Here is a 19,194-nt window from a genome sequence, read left to right on the forward strand (position 1 = left end):
GTTGGTTGACGGCATTCCGAAGACTGGTGGATGTGCGGGCTGATGTGTCATAGATTCTGCCACCCCTTCTCTTTGTTGGATTTGGTTTGAAACCAAAGTCTTGTTAGCTTCTGTAGCCTGGAGGGCCGCAACAGTTGCGTTGTTTTTGTGGCTGCTGCTTTGAGAGCCGCGGTGCAATGGAGTTAGCGTTCATAGGTGAGGTGATTTCCGCAGCATCCTGTCTGAGTAGCTGTTTTAGCTTTGTCTCCTTTTGCTTGCTTCGGGTCATGACCGGGGTAATCCTCGGTGTCTCCTTTGATGAGGCTTTGGTTTTTCCTGCCCTAGTATCTTTTCCATTTTTAGTCCTTTTTCTGCATAGGGGAATAAATAAAGAGAACCAAAGATATCCACGAGGATCGGGTTAGTGCCATTCGTATCCGCAAATTTGTGGAATAAAAGGAAATGAGTGCCCAAGGGCCTTAATAAAAAGAACATAAAGACTCCGTCGGTCTAGTTTTCGTAATACAAATCCTCTAATAAACAATCATGGACCTTGTTTTCAGACTACTTTTGAAAAGGAAAACTCTTGAAAAGGCAATCCGTAGCGAGAACTCATGAATCTGGATTATTAAGTCTTAGTTTTAAAAGAAAAACGCCTCACGTGCAAATCTGTGATAATAGCGTGGATTTGTCTGTTTGAAATGGTGTTTGTGAAATGAAGACCATGAACCCAGAATAAAAAAGGTTTTGAAAGCACGCTGAACCCAGAATAGGATACAACCATAATGCGCGTTTAAGGTGAAATCACAGGATAAAATAAATCTTTTACCGGGACAAAGTCCCTGTTTCTAGCGCCAGATTGTGAACACACAAATTACGAAGCCATCTGCGTGTTCACAAACAATATTCGCATACGATCATTCATCAAACTGAGCGTGGTATGCATAAAGCTATAAGAAGATGTTGACTCAGAGCCTTGGGGCTCGTCCTTGTCTAGTCGTATGGTATCAATATTACTAATCATACGACAGGATAAATAAAGAATAAAAGTATAAACATAAGAACATAATGTAAATGAGACGATGATTTACGTGATTCAGCACTAAGGCCTACATCCACGGGGTTGGTGTTTTCACTATGTATTGAAGGTATTACAAAGATAGTCAAATGACTTTAAATGAACAACGATGCTAAGGGGAAATGGGGGAAGGGGAATCATACTTACTCTTCCTATGGTCTTCTCTAATTTCTAAAAACCGGTCGACCCCTTCTTTCTTAGTGGAGAGGGGTATTTATAGGTTTGGAACGTGGGTCCTACTTCTGTGGCATCGTTGTAATCTTATCTTTTTGTGCTTTGTGCCCATTACGCAGGGGTCTTCGGAGTATGCCGCGACATGAGCTTGAACACGAAGGGTTATCCTCGCCTCCTCTACGAGCTGATTGACACGTATCTCTTTGGTATTTAATGCGGGTAGATGAACGTCTGCTCGTGTCAGGAAAGTGTCTCTGCCTGGTCACATCTGCGTCACGCAAGTGTCTCTTTGTCTGGTCACATCAGTATCAGTCAAACTTCCCCTCAACCGTTGATCTGGGATCTTCCTCGGGATTGGGTGTACTAACACCCAAGGGGTATTATCTGGTGCTCCTCTGAGCCGTCATACTTCTGTGATCCTCGGTCCCTGACCGTCGGATCTGCTGACCGATGGCATCTTCTGATGAGATGCTTGCTATCATGTTTTGATGTCTTGTTTTGCATGTCTTCCACGTGTCTCTTTCTGTACACGTGATGGATGATGAAAGGTGTACATACACAATTAATAAGGAATCATCATCATCATTTGAAGAAGATGAAGACGCTCATATGTGTAGGAATCGATTAAGTAAAGAAGAGATGGAATTAGATGAAGAAATGTAGGATAGATTTCGGACGTTAAATGAAAGCAGACTGTATTTAAGCTTAACCGAGCAATGTGGGACTTCAAATAAATTTCCTGACTTGAATCTTTAACGGATACCTCCAGTTGAGTCATCACAATCAGTTTCGAGTTTGTACAAAAATGAAAGTATCAACATCTAGTGTGTGTTTTCATTAAAAACAATTTATCAAGAGAACAGCAAAATCTTAATATGAAACCTATGGGGCTGGACGAAAGTAGTTAGGTCTTCCTCTTTTCTTGAGGTACAAATAAGAGCGCGGCCTATCATTTGCATTTGTCCACTGCATGCCTGGCTACAGCAAAATACAGCACCGAAGAATTAAAAAAAAAATGCACAGTCGGGAATCGAACCCGGGTCTGTACGTACTACTCTACCACTAGACCACTGGTGCTTGCTGAATGTTTTTTGTTCCTCACCACATTTCAATGATTTTTCAATCAACACTAAAGATGAAGTGATGAACCACCGTAACAATCCGACTTCATTAGGGGGGACGTATAAAACAAAATAGGATGAAAATACTTATATGTTCCTTAATAATCGGTAGTTTAGTATTATTTTTTTACCTACCGATTGTGATTATGTTCTTCTCTTCTTTGAGTAATCCAAAATTTCATCGATTTTGAAAATTTTGAATTTAGGACTATTACCATAATTGGTAGAAAATTAACATCACGATGTTACCGATTGTACAATCGGTAGATAATAAACATCACGAAACTACCGATTCTGGAAATAGAGAAATTCAAAATTCCATTGGTTCCTGAAAAATCGAATTTGGAGCTACTATCACAATCGGTAGATAATGAACGTCACGAAACTATTGATTGTGGAAATAGAGAAATTCAAAATTCCATTGGTTTTTGAAAAGTTTGAATTTGGAACTACTACCACAATCGGTAGATAATTAACATCCCGAAGCTACCGATTGTACGATCGGTAGATAAATAGCATCACGAAAACTAACAATTGTGAAAATAGAGATACTCAAAATTCCATTGGTTATTGAAAAAATTGAATTTGGGGCTACTACCACAATCGGTAGATAGTAAAACATCACAAAATTACCATTTTAACTACTGATTATAATTTTCGTAACACAAACCAACATACATCAATATAACCTACTAATTGTAATAGTAAAACATCACAAGATTACCATTTTAACTACTGATTATAATTTTCGTAACACAAATCAACATACATCAATATAAACTACTAATTGTAATTGTAATATCGTAAACGTAACACAAATCAACATACATCAATATAAACTACTAATTGCAATTGTAATATCGTAAACTACTAATTGTAATTGTAGTATCGTCTACCGATCATGGAGGGTATTTTAGCTATTTCAAAAAATTTGAGAACAGTAATCCACTGTCAAAAGAGCCTACATCATAGGCCTGTCATCGTCCGATAAGAACAGATATTACACTTGATCCTAGCCAATTGGCAGAGAAAGGTATGCTTATTTTTGTTCCCAGCTTCTCCTTTTATAGTTTCTTTCTTCCAGCCCTTTGCATTAACTAGTCTTTGTGGGACTAAATGATATTCCAACGACACCAAAATACCACTTAAAATATCAATAACTGACATACTGTGGCTCAATAGTTTCGTACTCAGGTTCAACGAAGTTGGAGAACAAAGATGTCTGATATAGTTCATTTACACCAAGCATGAGTATCTAGTAATGGAGTTTCGTGTTTGGTTCCATAAATTGGAGCAATGGTAGATAAAGCGTATGCTGTCCCATCCGATTAAACGTGATTTCAGTTTTGGTAAATAGCTACATTTTTATGACCTCTACCTCTTCCAAATGTATTACATTCAATTTGCCATGATATTCCACTTGAAACAACATCGTTTTGAGATGCATCTCGGAAAGGTTGTCTTATTGAGAGCAAAAAGCCTGACAAAAAAAAAATTGGGTTTCAAAATATAGGCATATGGCGCTTATAAACGGCATTCTTTAGTAAAAGGCGAAAGAATAGTCCGCTTTGTGCTTACTGCATGGTTGTGTGTATCAATAGGCCGAGTGGAGCGTTATCTATATACGTTTTGAGTACAGTTTTTCTCTGTTACCAACATTGCGCCCAAAAGCAGTACCTCTCTTTAGCCATATTAAGGAGTACAAAAGTATGACGGTGCCAATGCTAACGCGTTAGGCAATGTTTCTGTACATGAGCAATTAGCCATCCAATAGAAGCATCCAAGGCGATATGAGAGTCTCATGCATCAGCAGATTATTTTTCATTACAATATTTAAAAAAGACACCAGTTCAGATGGGAATAACTACAGAAATGATTTTATTAATAAAAAAGAAGAAAACAAACGAGGAAGTGAGCCAATGAGAGACGCAAGGGAAAAACGAAGTGATCGAGTTGGAGTTCCGACGGTGGAATTGCAGCAGCAGCTATATGGAGACATCTTTCTATGTTGAATAATGCTGGCTGGCATAACTAATCTTGAACTACTTAAAAAAAATAAAATTGTAGTCTATGCTATTTTTTGTAATTCACAGAGATGCACCACCTTCATTTGAGCCTGCTATCAATTTTAGTGTACGGATTCCAATAAAAGTATCCTCCTCCTACATACTGATTTTGCAAGGCAGGCAGGGCGGCCTTTATAGTCAAATTGCCTAAATCTGATTTCAACCTGACACTGAATGCGAAAAATATTGCTTGGTTAGCAGGTGTGTGCACTACTAAACTCGTGAAGTTTAAACGTGTTTTCCCGGTTAACACAAACTTTTCTACAGCCTGCAGAGCTTTCTGGATATCAGATTCACTCCATGCAGTGTCATCAATGTTGATTGGAAGCAAGGGTGTTGGACGCTTTACTGGTGGCATATATTTTTCTGACGTGTGTAGTTCAACCTGCTGGGTTGACCCCTTGATTCGAGCATCAGGAACTGATGATACAATGCCTTGGATGTCCACATGAGATTCCTTGGTTAAACTAGCTAGTTGCCAACTTCACCATTTGTCGACTAATGAGATTATCCGCAGCAACAGTAAAAAACACTGAATAATGAAGCCTTTCTCTCTCAAAACGAAGAATCCAGTATATTTATCAAAAGGACGGGTTATTTGAATTCAATGGATGAGAACTGTTTCATCTTTGAAACATTGATTTAACCATCCAATTTTAATCCAAAGATGAGAACTTTCAAACGAACGGAACTGCAACAATGACATACTGTGTACAGTTCTCCTAACAATGACATACTGTGGCCATGGCTCAATAGTCCAACAGGCGTGGAAGTCATGGTACCAAGTTAGCTCAGGTTCAACGAGCACAATATCAATCTGGAAAGGTTCTTTTGAAATGCATTATGGCACAACTGTCCAACGTGCAACCAGTGAGTTCTGTTTGTAACTGGTCACAGGCTCAGGTTTAATTTTGGTAGGGGTGCGCCAGGCCTTTGCTGTAGTGCAACGCGTAGGAACCCCAGCTGTGACAGGAACTCCCCCATGAAAAAAATTAATTTAATATCGCGCAGTCACATGGACAAGCATATTAGATATTAAACTGATAAGAACAGATACTACACTTGATCTTAGCTAAAAGGCCGAGAAAGGTATGCTTTAACAAAGAAGATGTTCTTGTGAATAGTAAACTCGACATCTATTTGTCAAGGCAAGCTTTGTCTAAATTAACACAAGGCTTAATCGCATGTATGTGTTTCTTCTTGCGGGAGGATGAAATAATCCTAGAGTTTATTTTATGTAGACAAAATAAACCTTGTCTAATTAGTTACAGATACTTTATTCCTGCTGCTTCAGTTTGGATATTTCGCTTTAGTTTTTAAACCTGTTCTGAAGTAGTCATGTGCTTATATTTTTATTGTTTACACAGTTTCTTGGCTCAAATGTCGTATTTTGAATCCAGAAATGAAGGGCAAGTGAGATCTACTTTTACTTTCTGTTCACATCATCTCTTTGTTGTATGTTTAAACCTGAGTGAGGTCTAAATGCAACTTTTTGCAGGCACAAAGTCAAGTCCTAATGAAAGCCTACAGATCAATATGTCTCAGCAGCTGAGACATAAAGCTAAGTTTACAACTTGGTATGAAAACTCTACAGCGCAGAAAGTAGGAAAAAAACTGGTTAACTGATATGTACAGGTCATGGCTCAGGCATCACAGGGCAACGTGGCGCAGCTAAAAGCCTGACAAAAAGATAGGATTTGAGAATTGTCGGGGTTCCTCTATGAAAAGAGAAACCCTTCAAAAATAGGCGTATGCCGCTTATAAACGGCAAGCACACGGTATTCTTTAGTAAAAGGCGAAAGAATAGTTCGCTCTGTGCTTACCGCACGGCTGCGTGATTCAATTAGCTGAGTGAAGTGCTAATTTTATACACAGCAATTTGAGGACGGTTTCGCTTTGTAAACTATGTGGGACTAATACTTTCTCATTTCAAGCTCAACTGAGACTTACAGTAACTAAAACATGTGATGAAATGATGATGATTTAATCTAACAATGGAATGGGATGAGCCAGATTTCCGTCATGTAAGATACATTTGGCTAGCGGATGAGAGTGCACAGATTTCAAATGCGGACACAAATTGATTTATGCCCCATAGAAATGACTGACTAATTAAAACACAAACCTGGCGAGATTGTGAGCATCTTGATTAGCTCCAAGCTGAATACATTTGAAGATGACGCCTGTCAGATCCTTCATCTTCAGGGCTGTGTTGCGGGTTCTCCATGGGATAGTCGGAAATTAAGCTGTTCTAGTGGTAGCCTTCAGGAATAGAGCTCCTTTGATAGTACTGTCAAGCACAATCAAGTTTCTAGTCTCCCGGATGCTCAATAATAGACGAGCTAGCACCCAGTTCAAGAGTCTGATCTGAGAATCAAGTCAGTGATACTGTGCTAATGTTCATTTTCAGTTCTTAAGAAATTAATTAACAGATTGGAGGCAAACATCAGAACATGAATAACTTTGCAATGTATGAATAAATGGCCTCAAGGTCTTCATGACACGTAAGTATGGCAGATTGGACAACATCTCTAGCTCCTCCTTTTTGTTTGTTGCTAATGCTTCACAATTCAGACGAACTATGATTATATGATGATTACTTTTGATGAAGAGAAAGCCAAGACGCAGGATTCACTCTAGTGGATCTTATTATTAATTCTGTCTATGGAACTGTACACAAAGTTCCAGATGGAGCAGTTGGATCTTATATTGCAGCTGTTGTACCACCAGCAAAGTCCACCCGGTCACACAAATCAACTGAGTCAGGCGAATTGGTCGAGTCAATTCGGGTCAGGTGAGTCAGCATCAGAGTCAGCTGAGATCACTAGTCTGAGTGGGTTCTGGCTAAGGCCTTTGCACAGGCCTGAGCTGCTGCTGAACAATCATTGTGCAATCTTCATAAGCCAACTCTGCAACTGCTCACATACTCTATCTGAAATTGCATTTCATGCTCCCCTTATTCCCTTAGAGATTAATCTTGATAAAACTTCAAGGACGGTGATAAACAGATACGGAGACAGGGCGTCTCCCTGTCTAAGACCTCTCTTAGGTTTAAATTCAGGACCCGGAGCTCCATTTTGCTAACACTTGGAAAGAGACAGAAGATAGGCATTGAAAAATCCAGTTCCTCCAACAGCTATTGAATCCCAGATCTTCAAGGACCTGATGAATAAGTCTCCAACTCATTTTATCAAAGTCAATTTTGAGAGCCATCCAGCCTTTCTGACACTTTTTAGCTTTAAGAGAATGACAAATCTCATTGGTTGTCATGATAGGATCGAAAATGGATCTGCCTTGGACAAAAGCACTTTGTGTCGACTGATAAATTTATCTAGAAATGGTTTAAATCTTAAAGCTAACATTTTGGATGTAATCTTGTAACAGAAGTTACATAGACTTATATTGAAAGAAGTATTTGTGCTGAAAAACACCTTGAACACCATCTGGACCCGGGGCTCTTAGTGGACCTGACGGCATTCCAGATTTCATCATTTGTCACTGGTCTGGTTAACCAGGCATTATCGGTGTCAGTAATAACTTTGGGAAAAAGATTTCCTAAATATTGAAATATGCCAAGGAACTAAAGTAGCTCTGCAAGCACCAGTGGTAGAACAGTACACTGCCACGGTACAGACCGGGGTTCGATTTCCGGCTGGTGCAATTATTTATTATTTCTTTCTTCTTATTTTTGTGGGAAGTGGACAAATGATGGTACCATTTGTACAAACTCGAAACTGATTTTGGTCAGGAAATTTATTTGTAGTCCCACATTGATTGGTTAGAAGGAAATTTATTAGCTTAAATAGAACCTGCTTTCACTTAACGTCTGAGCAATGATATAACTCACACAATGTGGATAGGGTTCCCAAAATCTTCAGATCTTCTGAAGAAGATGTGCGCATATGAGCTTAATCTTTTTGCAAAAAAATAAGCAAAAAAACTCCCTTTACCAAAAGGTACCCAAACAAGTCTGGTCTGGCTTCTTGAACTGTCCAAGTTTTGTTAAATGTAGATATCCGAAGTACTTCTTCTAAACCTCCAAGATTTATTCTTGCACTGCACCGCTACCACTCTCAATCACGTTGTAGCTTGTGCAGCATCGGTGACAGAAGCCATTGTTATAGACAGATACGGATCAAACAAGCATATATTCTATTTGATTCTTCTGATTACATTATCATTACTTAGTGGCATCACAAAGGACGAGGTCCGAGTCATATAGCTGCTGTACTAGCTAATTCTGTCCTAGCTTGGGGTGTTTTGACAGTCATAATGGATTTCTCTGGCTAATATGACTCGTAGTGCAGTTTCGGCACCATTTCATAGTACAACCACATATGTATGTTGGATAGGATATAGTTTTTGGGTCACGGAAAAACTATTTCAGGTCAGGTGGTGCACATATGTGGTTGGACTTTAGGCTAGGAGGTAGAATTCACAGGCAAAGACATTTGGTCACCGGGCAAATTTACATTAATATTTGGATGGATATTGAAAATCTACATTACACTTTCGATTTGATCACTGGGCAACTTTTACCTCCCCTAACGATCTATAGCAGAGGGCCGATAATTGGGAGCAGCAACCAAGGGGTGCCTGACAATTGAATTCATGGTGCACTGCATCACACTATAAATTCTCTCTGTATTTAACAGTTTAGGCTCTTCATATTTTTGAAGAAAGGGCGAGCAAATGCACCTCCTTAATCAGCACACTCTGACAAGCAAAATTGTTTCAACAGCATAAAGAAGTGGAAATGGCCTCTATTGGAAATGCCCAAATCTGGTTCCCCTACAGGCCTCTGCTAAACTGAGTTTTAAGCAGTACCACTTCACTATACAGGAGTTCTATAGCTGCAGCACCAGATAAATTTTAGTTTTTGCAGAATTGGCAGGGGCCACGCGAACGAAATTATGACGTAGACTCTCCCTCAGTGGGGAGATCTTAAGCTAGCACCCTTCCAAAGTGCAATGGAAGTCACCAACCTAGACCATGACCCTTAATGATCAGCCATAGACCCTGTCCAGGTAAGTATGATTTTAGGTTGCATTTCAAGCTTTTCTTATACGCTTGTTTTCCTTCTATTCTTTCCTGTATGGCCTATGTGGGACTAATGAGCATTTGCAGTAGTCAAAACAGGAAGCTGGGGCTTAGCAGGATTTAATGAGCAATGGTTGGCTCTTGTGAAGGAGCTGTACAGATGGGAGTTTGGTGGCAAGATACACTTGTAAAAGCTAAGTCGATTGCACATCACCATCCAAAGCCTAATACAAATTAAGTTAGTCACAAAGAGCTGGCTGCTGGCATTATGCTATAAAAACTCAAACCATGTATACTATAATATGATGCTGAAAGCTTAAATATTAGAATTGGCAGGGGCATCCCAGGCTTTTGCAGTAGCCTAATGCAAAGGCGACACAACATGATATTACAGATGGATCTAATTGAGAGTTTCTTGTTGCAATATTGGGTTTTGGGTTTTCTAACTCACACAACTGTGTTGAGATTGATTTCATTATTTTGTATATATACTTGTACAAATATATTAAATGAGTGAAGATCCTAATACTATAATTACATCAAGAGAATTAAATTTATTCCTATAGATAAATCAAAGAAAATAAAACTAATTACATCAATATTATTCTTTGCATGTACTAATCTTGTTTCCATATTCTTCATTGCGTGTACTTAATATGTGTTGATCTTCTTATATATTTGCATGTGTTAATACTTTTACTTCGAGCTACTTTAATGTTTCGTGTAAGGTTTTGAACTGCTGAAATCTGTGGTTCCGTGTGACGCAGGGGTTGTCAGAAAGTTGAGAAAATCTGGAGCATTGATCCTGGGTAAGGCCAGCCTAAGCGAATGAGCATTGAACCTACAGTTGGACTCACTAGTAGAGCTGGAGTGATTCCAATCTCACTTAGACAGGATTCTGTGGGGTATGTTTTTGTGAACTTGGGATGCACAGTAATTTTGGTTGCAAATGTTAATTTCTTGTTAATTCTCCAATAAATCAAGTCAATGAACTTGAGGATGGTGGGTTGAACAGGCCAATCTTCAGAACAGTATTGGATGATGTATACGTATTGGATGCAATTGTGGGTTTTGGTCCAAACGATGCCGTTGCAACATCTTCAGCAACAAAATTCATACCTAGAGGTGGTTACAGTCAATTTTTAAAGAAGAATGGTCTTCAAGGCAAAAGATTTGGGATAGTGAGAGCATTCTACGACGATTTTCCTACAGAATATCTTTTCAATCTCTTCATGGGACACCTCGATGCGCTAAGGTATCATCCTACGAACTTCGATAACCTTCTATAATATTAAGGGGTCTTATGTGTATTAATCCTCCTCCTTTCTATCAAACTGAAAGCATGCAGGTGCAAGTATAGTGGACAATCTCGAAATGATTTGGGATCCATCTCAAAGTGGTGAAGAGTTTGCTTTGTCATCCGAGTTCAAGCAGTCTCTAAATGTCTACTTGAAAGATCTGATGTCTTTCTCCAGTGAAGTCGTTAGCTGATGTAATCGCCTTCAATAAGAATAACCCGTCTTTGGTGAGCTTTTGAAACTGCTAATGATATTCAATTGTTTTTACGTCGATACCCACTTAGAGATGCTTATTATATTTACTAATCATGCATATTGATCAGGAAAAGACGCTGGTAGACACTGAGAAGACGTCTGGAACCGAGGCAGAGAGAAGTGGAGCACTGCTGAATATGGAGAAACTTGGCAATGAAGGGTTCAAAAGTTTGATGATTATGAATGACTTGGATGCGGTCGTCATTCCAGAAGATGGGTTTTCTGCTGTACTGGCGATAGGTGGACACCCTGGAATTATTGTTCCAGCAGGGTATAAGGATGATGGAATGCCTACTGGAATATGTTTTGGTGGATTAAGAGGTTCAGAACCAAAGCTGATCGAAATTGCTTATGGGTTCGAGCAGATTACACCAATTAGGAAACCACCTCCATCAGTAATATTCGAAAGATTCGAGTGTAGAAAGCCACTGCTTTCTCAGGGAACCATCTGTGAGACTTTCAGTGTTGTCTTTGAATATAGTAAAGACGATATTGCCTTTAGACTGTTGGGTTAATATATAACAACAATCGTAGTAATTGAGAAGAGAATACTTAGCTCAAACCGACGCTTGACTGATGTTCCTGGAGATGCACAGAAAAAAGGTAGAGGCACGTATATGATACGCTGTCCTAAAGGCAATATCGCCTACTACTCCTCTGAGATGCTATAGCAGTTGGAGAGTCACCTCCAGGATACAACTACTGATAGTACCCCTCAATGTAGCATACAAAGAGAGTACTCTTAGAACTTGGCAGTGTTTTTTCTCTGTTATGTTTCAAATGATCTCAGGACTTCTCCCTTATATAGTGTTCAAGACGTTACAAACGAGAGAAAAAATGCATGCAACAAAACCATGTGTACTGGTGATGTTTCTGGATGGACACGTACGAGAAAGGCAACCTTGCCTAGTCTAGGTCTTCTCACTCACACAAAAGTGTGTTGACCCAAGGGCCATGCCCTTTTAGCCAATTATATGGTATTTAAGTCTAAATCTCTTTAGATTTTAGTCTATGTGGGACTATTGTTTTATCTATTCAAATGAAAAAAAAACTAGTGGGCAATAGGTCTAGGGATCAAAACATAGTCCATGCAAATTTGGTTATGTTAATATGTTTCTTTTCACAAATTGACTTCTTACTTTTGATCTTTTTTCTTCTTTTCAGATTCGATTGCTTTGTAACCTTGAAATTCTTGTTTTCGTAGAAAATAATCTCTTAGAGAGCAGATTTCACTATTGAGAATCGTCCATTATTGCTTCAGTTTCATGGATTTCGTTACAGATTAGGAAAAAAATGGGAGGATAACTCTTCTAACTATTATACTTGTTGTCAACAAGATGTGGTGGATCTTGGTAAGGATGTCACAAAACAAGAATACTTTCAGTGTACTTCCTGAACAGACATAGTATAGGGGACTGAAATGGAACTTGGATTGATTGTTTGATCAATTAGGTTTTGGTATTTTTCCCAATTATATATCCTTATTAATCATAAGGGAAGCCTCTTTAGCTGAAATAAAAATTTATCTTACAGTTGTTTCTGTTTTCAGGTGGAACTCCCTTATGTTATGGAGCTGTGAACGGGCATTTGAACTGCGTAAAGTATCTTCTTGAGAAGGTTGCCAATCCTGATGCTACGGATAATGTACGGATACCTAATGCTTTGCCTTTTAGTTCATTTCTCCTACTTCAAACTTCTTCTAAAACCTATCGGGATTGCCAAGATGCCTACATGCATGAAAACCTATGTCTTGAGAATGTAAGTAGCATTCTGGTTGGGTGTGACTAGTTTTTCCACCAGAAGTCAGGAAATTTGGCACTACAATTGAGAGAACTGGTTGACTAGTTATAGGGTTATTCCATGACCCAGATTATGGAATTAAACTTCTCTTTTATTTTTGAAAAACACAGGAAGGAATGACTGCAGTAGATATTGCTGCTAAAGAGGGTAAAAGTGAAATTGTTGAGATTCTATTTCCTGTGACTTCTTGCATTCAAACCTACCAGAATTTGACCACTGGTGGACTTATAGAACATGTGCATTCTGAGGCGGACAGAAAGAAGAAGGTAAAATATCTATTTTTCACAATCGATGCGTTGGCTTTTATCTGTAATTGTTGTGATAACTTAGCAGAAGAAACCTGAAGGTTTTGAGAAAGTTCTTCAAGATAAAATGAAAGACACAGAAGCATCCAGGGAAAAGCAGTATCCATTGGCAACATTGTGGAAGGTATTTAATTACCCTTAACTTTGAAAGAAAATAATCCCTCAATAACATATTGCTTATTGAATGACACTTTACTGGTGGACAAAGATCAGAATGCTAAAGAAGAAGACCCAATAATCGGTCCTCCTCCTTCTCGCAAACGTGCTTTGCAGTTTGAACAAGCTTATCTTGATTCCCTGCCATCTGCTATTAAGTGAGTTGTATTTCTTGTTCTGTTTTTTTTTTTTTTTTTTTGTGTGTGTGTGTGTTTTGAGTTAGGGTTTGAACTTAAAAAGAAAAATCTTACAATACATGAAGTATGAACCATGATGAATATTTGGTTTTCTAGATATAGGTATGAAAACAGCTCTATGCATCAGGATGTAGTCACACATGTGGCAGTGGCTGTGTCACAACTAGCAGAGATTCTCATTACTGGGAGTGCTAACGGTAAGTTTGCTTCACTCATTTAGTGTCTCTTTAAGTTATTTCCATTATCAAACACAATTTGGACTAAGTTCCAGATAATTTGAAAGCAATTGATTATTGAATTAGCATTAGTTGGTCGTTATTTTGTTTGATGTCGCATGCTTAGTCTTAGGTTTCTGAGTAAATTTCTTGTAGTTACCTCTTACCATTGATAATATGCCATTACATTTTGCAGAGTGAATTTCAAACTGAATAGTGACACCAATCTCCTTGATGTTTTTAAGTGCAAAACCTATGTTTCTACAATTGAGGTATGGTAGAAAGGCAGCTCTCAGAACCATATGGGTTCAGTGCCTATGTCAAGTAGTATGCTTTATGATTGAAGGATCCTCTATACCAGGTTTCCTACTTTTTGTATTTGCGGCTGAGGTGTTAATCTTTATCTTTGTAGGTTAGCCCGGACGGGAAGAAATTCGCCATTACATCTCCTGATCGTAAAATACGTGTGTTTCATTTTAGAAGTGGTACGCTTTGGCAACAGTATGATGAGTCCCTGGAGGTAATAATACTTTTCACTTCAGTCAGTTCTTTCCGACAATTAGCTTTTTGAGACTTTTAATAAGTTTTTGCTACTCATTTAGGCGGCACAAAGACTCCAAAGGGACAATGTTCCTCTTAATATGTTAGAGCCAATGATTTTGATCGAAGAGTAGCAGTTGAGGGGGAAATAGAGAGAACTGAAAATGTGCCTCAACTAAATGCGATCTTTGATGAGAGCTCTAACTTCATCATATATACAACAATTTTTGGCATTAAGGCAAGGCTTACGAAACTATTGTTCTCACATGTGCATAATAGTTAATGAATGCCAGTACTAATATTGAAATTTCTTTATGTTAATTGTATGTGCACATATAGTAAATTTAGAGACAAATGAAGTTGAACGAATTCTTGGAAAGGTTGAGATGAATGATAGATTTTTAAAAATTGCTTTGTATCAAGGCTACACAAGTACAAAGGTGAGAAAAATTTCTGCAGCTGCAGCTAATGTCGACGAGAGCAAAGATCCTTCGACAGATCCCACTCTCCTTTGCTGCGCTTTCAAGAAACACAGAATCTATTTGTTCAGGTATCTAAAAGAGTCTCTTTTCTATCTTGCTTGCTATATGATTTGCTGTCAGATTCCCTTATAACTTGTGAATATGTAACAAAACTTCAAGAAAACCCGAAACTTTATCTAGAATTCAAATTTCTGTTATTACTTATGAATATTTCAGTCGACGAGAACCAAACAACGGAAGGGATGAAAACCTCCCTGCCGAGGAATTGGTTGCTGCTTCATCTGTTATAACTTCTTTTGTAGATCATGTGGTGGGTCCATTTTTCCTTTCACTCTATTGTAATCGTACTTGTTTTACTCAATTTTGGTTATATACGTATGGTTTATCCATGTATTGGCCTTTTGAATCAGATTCTGCACACAAAACTGGGGTACATTTACATAAAACTGTACAGAGAAGAATGCCCCAAAACTGTGGACAACTTCATCACTCTCTGCCGCAATGGTTATTACAATAACGTTATTTTCCACGAGGTTGTAAGAGGCGTCGTTATAAAGACCGGATCTCCTCGGGGACCTCTCACCAATGGGGTGTCTATTTGGGGTGGGAACTTTGAGGATAAGTTCCACGAAAGGTAACTCCTATTGCTGATTGACATTGTAAAAGCTAGTTAAACATTTGATTGTTTTCTTAACCTGTACATTTTAGCGTCAGGCTCTCATTTGTTAGGAAGCTTACTGGTTATTTTTTCTAATATGTGCAGTTTGAGGGATGACTTACCTTTCACCGTGTCCATGGATAATGAGGGGGAGCCGAACACTAATGGCTCTCGGTTCCTTATAACCGACGCTGTGGCACATCCAGAGAGGGATAATAAGCACACTGTGTTCGGTAGAGTTGTGAAGGGAATGGATGTAGTACAGGTATATTATCTTTCGTCACGTACTTGCAAACAAACATCAAGTTAATTACTAAGCCAAATATCAAGTCTTGAGTCTTAATTGCTACTCACTATATACAGGGTATAGGGAAGGTGGAGACTGACGGTAATTGCAAACCCATCATGGATGTTAGAATATTGAATGTGATTATCCCCTAGTGAAGCTTTTCCTGCTCGAGTATGTTTCAGTTATTCAGTTTTTTGGACACTACAAGCTAATTCGGTTTTACACCATGTTTGTTTACTCCTGATTCATCTGAGTCGTCTGGATCTGAATCATCTGGATCTGAGTGAAATCACCTGACTCATCTGGATCTGAGTCGATATGTTTGTTTTGAGTCAGATCTGACTCATCTGACTCGGAAATAAGTGAGTCAGTGGTTTGGTCCCATGAGTCAGGGGTATTTTGTTACCTGACTCAAATGAGTCCGAGTCAGGGGTTATGTCTGAGTCAGAGGTCGAGTCAGGTCTGACTCAAAATGGAAAACAAACGGTCTGACTGCTGACTCGGTCCGAGTCAGGGGTTGACTCAGATTCAGACGCCGAGTCAGCTGCAAACAAACAAGTTCTTACTCTTGGATGGAATCTGAGAAAATGTAAAGATTTTGTATGATGTAGGCATAAAAAACTGTGTTTTTCACCCTAGTAATATCAGTTTTCTTATTACAACCATCTGCGGTAGCTTAACATCAGTAAAACCAGTGGAAGAATTTCTTCCTCTTAAACCAGTGGAAGAATTTAAATCTCTAGTTCAGCTCTTCTTGATTTTGTTCACTCGTTACCCATCCCTTCCGCTTTTCGCTAACATACGGACAAACAACTCTCTACTAAACCATTCTGGATCAAAAACAGCGAAATTAGAGACTGAGATTTTGATGGCAGAGATTTTGACGCACCTATTTGCAATGGTGGTATGCGAATCCTCGGAGCGAACTGGAAATTCTGTCCCCACCACACTTGTGAATCATGATTCGAAGGAGGAGGTGTCTCGTACGATGAATCAAGCAAAACTTGGTCACTCCCAAAGGAGATTAATTGTCTGGAGATGCAAGGTTCAGTCCAGTACAATGGATGATCACAACAGAGGTATCGGCATCTTTATCCAAAGGTGATGCAGAAGCATGGAGAGCGCTGGGTTGGAGGTTACGTAACGTCATACTTCATTCCGGCCAAGGGAAAAACAACATTTCGGCACCGGCACCATTGAGATTACGTAACGTCATACTTTTTTTTTGATCGATTTGCTTATTAGAACATTATATATTTGTTAATTTGGGAGATGCAGTGGCTCCTAATATCTTTCGCGTAGGGATGGCACTGTGGCGGGGACTTTGGATCCCATTCCCTACCCCGTTCAAAAAACCAAAACCCATTTCCTACCCGTTTCTCGTAAGAATGGAGCGGGGACGGGTATGAGGAATCACCGTAGGGGATGGGTTACCTATGAGTTACCATAATATTATAATAAATATTAAAAAATTTGTAAATAATAATAATTTAAAAACAAATATAACGGTTCAAACAATAAACTAACCTAAGTAGTGCATTTTGAAATTTTAAGTTTATAATAACCAACTAAACTGAAAAATAAATGAAGCAATTGATCCACAATTAAGTATTATGATACATTTTACTTCTTAGTTTCTCATTATTAATTATCTTCCTCTATATTAATCATCCTATCATGATCTTTTTCGTTATCTTTCAAAAAAGTTCCTCGATCAGATATAATAGTTTATGGTATGGGGCGGGTATGGGATGGGGACCTTGAATTCCATCCCCACCCCATCCCCGCATCACTACTTTCGGGGATTCCCCATACCCCGCCTTGTTCTCCGTTTATACGGATAAAACCCTAACCCATAGGAACGGATCCCCACGGGGATGAGTTTGGGTGGGGCAAATTGCCTTCCCTACTTTCACGCGAAATTTGCAACACATTACTTCTTCTTTGATATAATGATATATGAACGCGATGTGTGTGAATTATAGACATTGCTCTGGTGAAATCATTATTGGGATAGTGGTACTATCACGACTTACATTTACATTCTTTGTTGATAGGTCATTGAAATTGAGATTCCCAATCCCTTTGATAATACAAAGAAACGCTTAGTTCATTACCAAGTGAGTATATAGGTTCTGATGTTTTAATTTACTTCTTTTTCTCTTTTGAAAGTTGAGTAACGGAATGATTAGGCACGATGAAACACTGTCTTTCTCACACACCTCTACAATTTACTCGCCACACCTCTAAAATAAGAACCATAAAATTGGTTAAAAAGACCAAAACAGAAAATTCTGGGGTGAAATGGACTCTTAGCTTTAGATACTGTTTATATAGCCAAAAATTAGAAAAAAATGTTCATTGGGACAAAATGGATATTTGACCCAGAATATTTTTTATTTATTAACCTGAAGAGACAATTATGTCCCTATCTTCTACAGAATTAATTTGCTCTGTTTTGCTCTGTTTTACGAGTTAATTGCAAGCAAAACAGAGTACTGAAACAGAACAAAAAAACAAAGCACTGAAACAGAGCACCTATATCTTCTCAGAATTTCAACTCGCCGTTCTCCGATTCCGGCCGAGTTCTGCTTGTTTTCTGGTTCATTTCCAGCCATATCTCAGGCCATTTTCCTGGTCCTTTAATGCACTTTAATTCAGTCATGCACAACCCCTAACATTCATCTATTCAGCACTTCCAGTACTCCTGTAGTTCAATCAACCAACAACCTGTACTTCATTGCAGTATCATCTTACTTTCAGGCCAACTACTGTCACCAGTAGGAACCTGAACTCATAGTTTCTGTAGCTTCATTTGGAGCTGCATATTGAGCTACACAGTACCCATCTTAGCTGCTTCTTGTTCCTATGACTTGTACAATATCAATGAGCTCATTTCTTCCTTCATTCTTGCAGCACCATCCTTTGCAGCTCCTTGCGTTCCTTCCAACTTCAACAACACAAAGCCTTTCTGCAAAATCACACCTTCATTGGACCCAAGAAACTCAACTGCAACCACAGCTTCAGGCCATTTCCATCTGCTTCACTTGTATTTTTAATTCAACAACCTCAGTTCCACTAACCTGCATCTGTGGCAAATCACCAACGCCTCGCAATCCATGACTATCATTTCTTAAGTTTAGCCTGCAATACCTCGTCCACCGGCACCAGTTACCACTACAATTCAGCTCAATTCAGATCCTTGTTCGTCCCGACTTGCTCATTCACTGCAATCATTCCCTGCAATTTCATACATACTACAGCACCAACCACTTCTCCTTAAAATGCCAACTGCCATTCACCAACTCTATTGCAGTAAACTCCACCATCTTCCCATGGCAGTGACCACCAACACAACCAGAAACCCATTGCAGCAAAGTGCAGTTGCAAACACAAAATCCTCAATCTGCGCCGTTAACCTGCAGTCCGAGTCCTAGCCACTGTCAACCACCAATACTGACTCATCCTGCAATTGCAACCTAGCATTCATCTAAAATCATGCTTCAGAGCTGAGCGTCGACTTCATCTTTGTAACTCCTTT

At 38.9% G+C, this 19,194-nt stretch overlaps 1 long non-coding RNA gene, 1 other non-coding gene and 6 pseudogenes across 2 annotated transcripts; 3 read left to right on the top strand and 5 right to left on the bottom strand.

The window, feature by feature from the left end:
- Window positions 1–3,255: 3,255 nt before the first annotated feature.
- Window positions 3,256–3,389, bottom strand: LOC113354794 (annotated as a pseudogene).
- A 445-nt stretch (window positions 3,390–3,834) lies between these two features.
- Window positions 3,835–3,928, bottom strand: LOC113354906 (annotated as a pseudogene).
- A 1,405-nt stretch (window positions 3,929–5,333) lies between these two features.
- LOC113354724 lies at window positions 5,334–5,511 on the bottom strand (annotated as a pseudogene).
- A 619-nt stretch (window positions 5,512–6,130) lies between these two features.
- Window positions 6,131–6,251, bottom strand: LOC113354872. Its single transcript, XR_003362075.1, has one exon. It is a non-coding gene; the product is annotated as a U5 spliceosomal RNA (small nuclear RNA).
- Window positions 6,252–7,082: 831 nt separating this feature from the next.
- On the top strand, window positions 7,083–13,058 carry LOC113350583 (annotated as a pseudogene).
- LOC113354668 lies at window positions 9,305–9,453 on the bottom strand (annotated as a pseudogene).
- Window positions 13,059–13,139: 81 nt separating the features above from the next.
- LOC113352909 lies at window positions 13,140–13,607 on the top strand. The gene is made up of 3 exons (XR_003360982.1): window positions 13,140–13,240; window positions 13,325–13,430; window positions 13,572–13,607. It is a non-coding gene; the product is annotated as an uncharacterized LOC113352909 (long non-coding RNA).
- A 253-nt stretch (window positions 13,608–13,860) lies between these two features.
- On the top strand, window positions 13,861–15,882 carry LOC113350584 (annotated as a pseudogene).
- The last annotated feature ends 3,312 nt before the right edge of the window (window positions 15,883–19,194 follow it).

Source organism: Papaver somniferum, chromosome 2 (genome assembly GCF_003573695.1).
Source record: "Papaver somniferum cultivar HN1 chromosome 2, ASM357369v1, whole genome shotgun sequence".
Classification (NCBI taxonomy): Eukaryota; Viridiplantae; Streptophyta; class Magnoliopsida; order Ranunculales; family Papaveraceae; genus Papaver; species Papaver somniferum.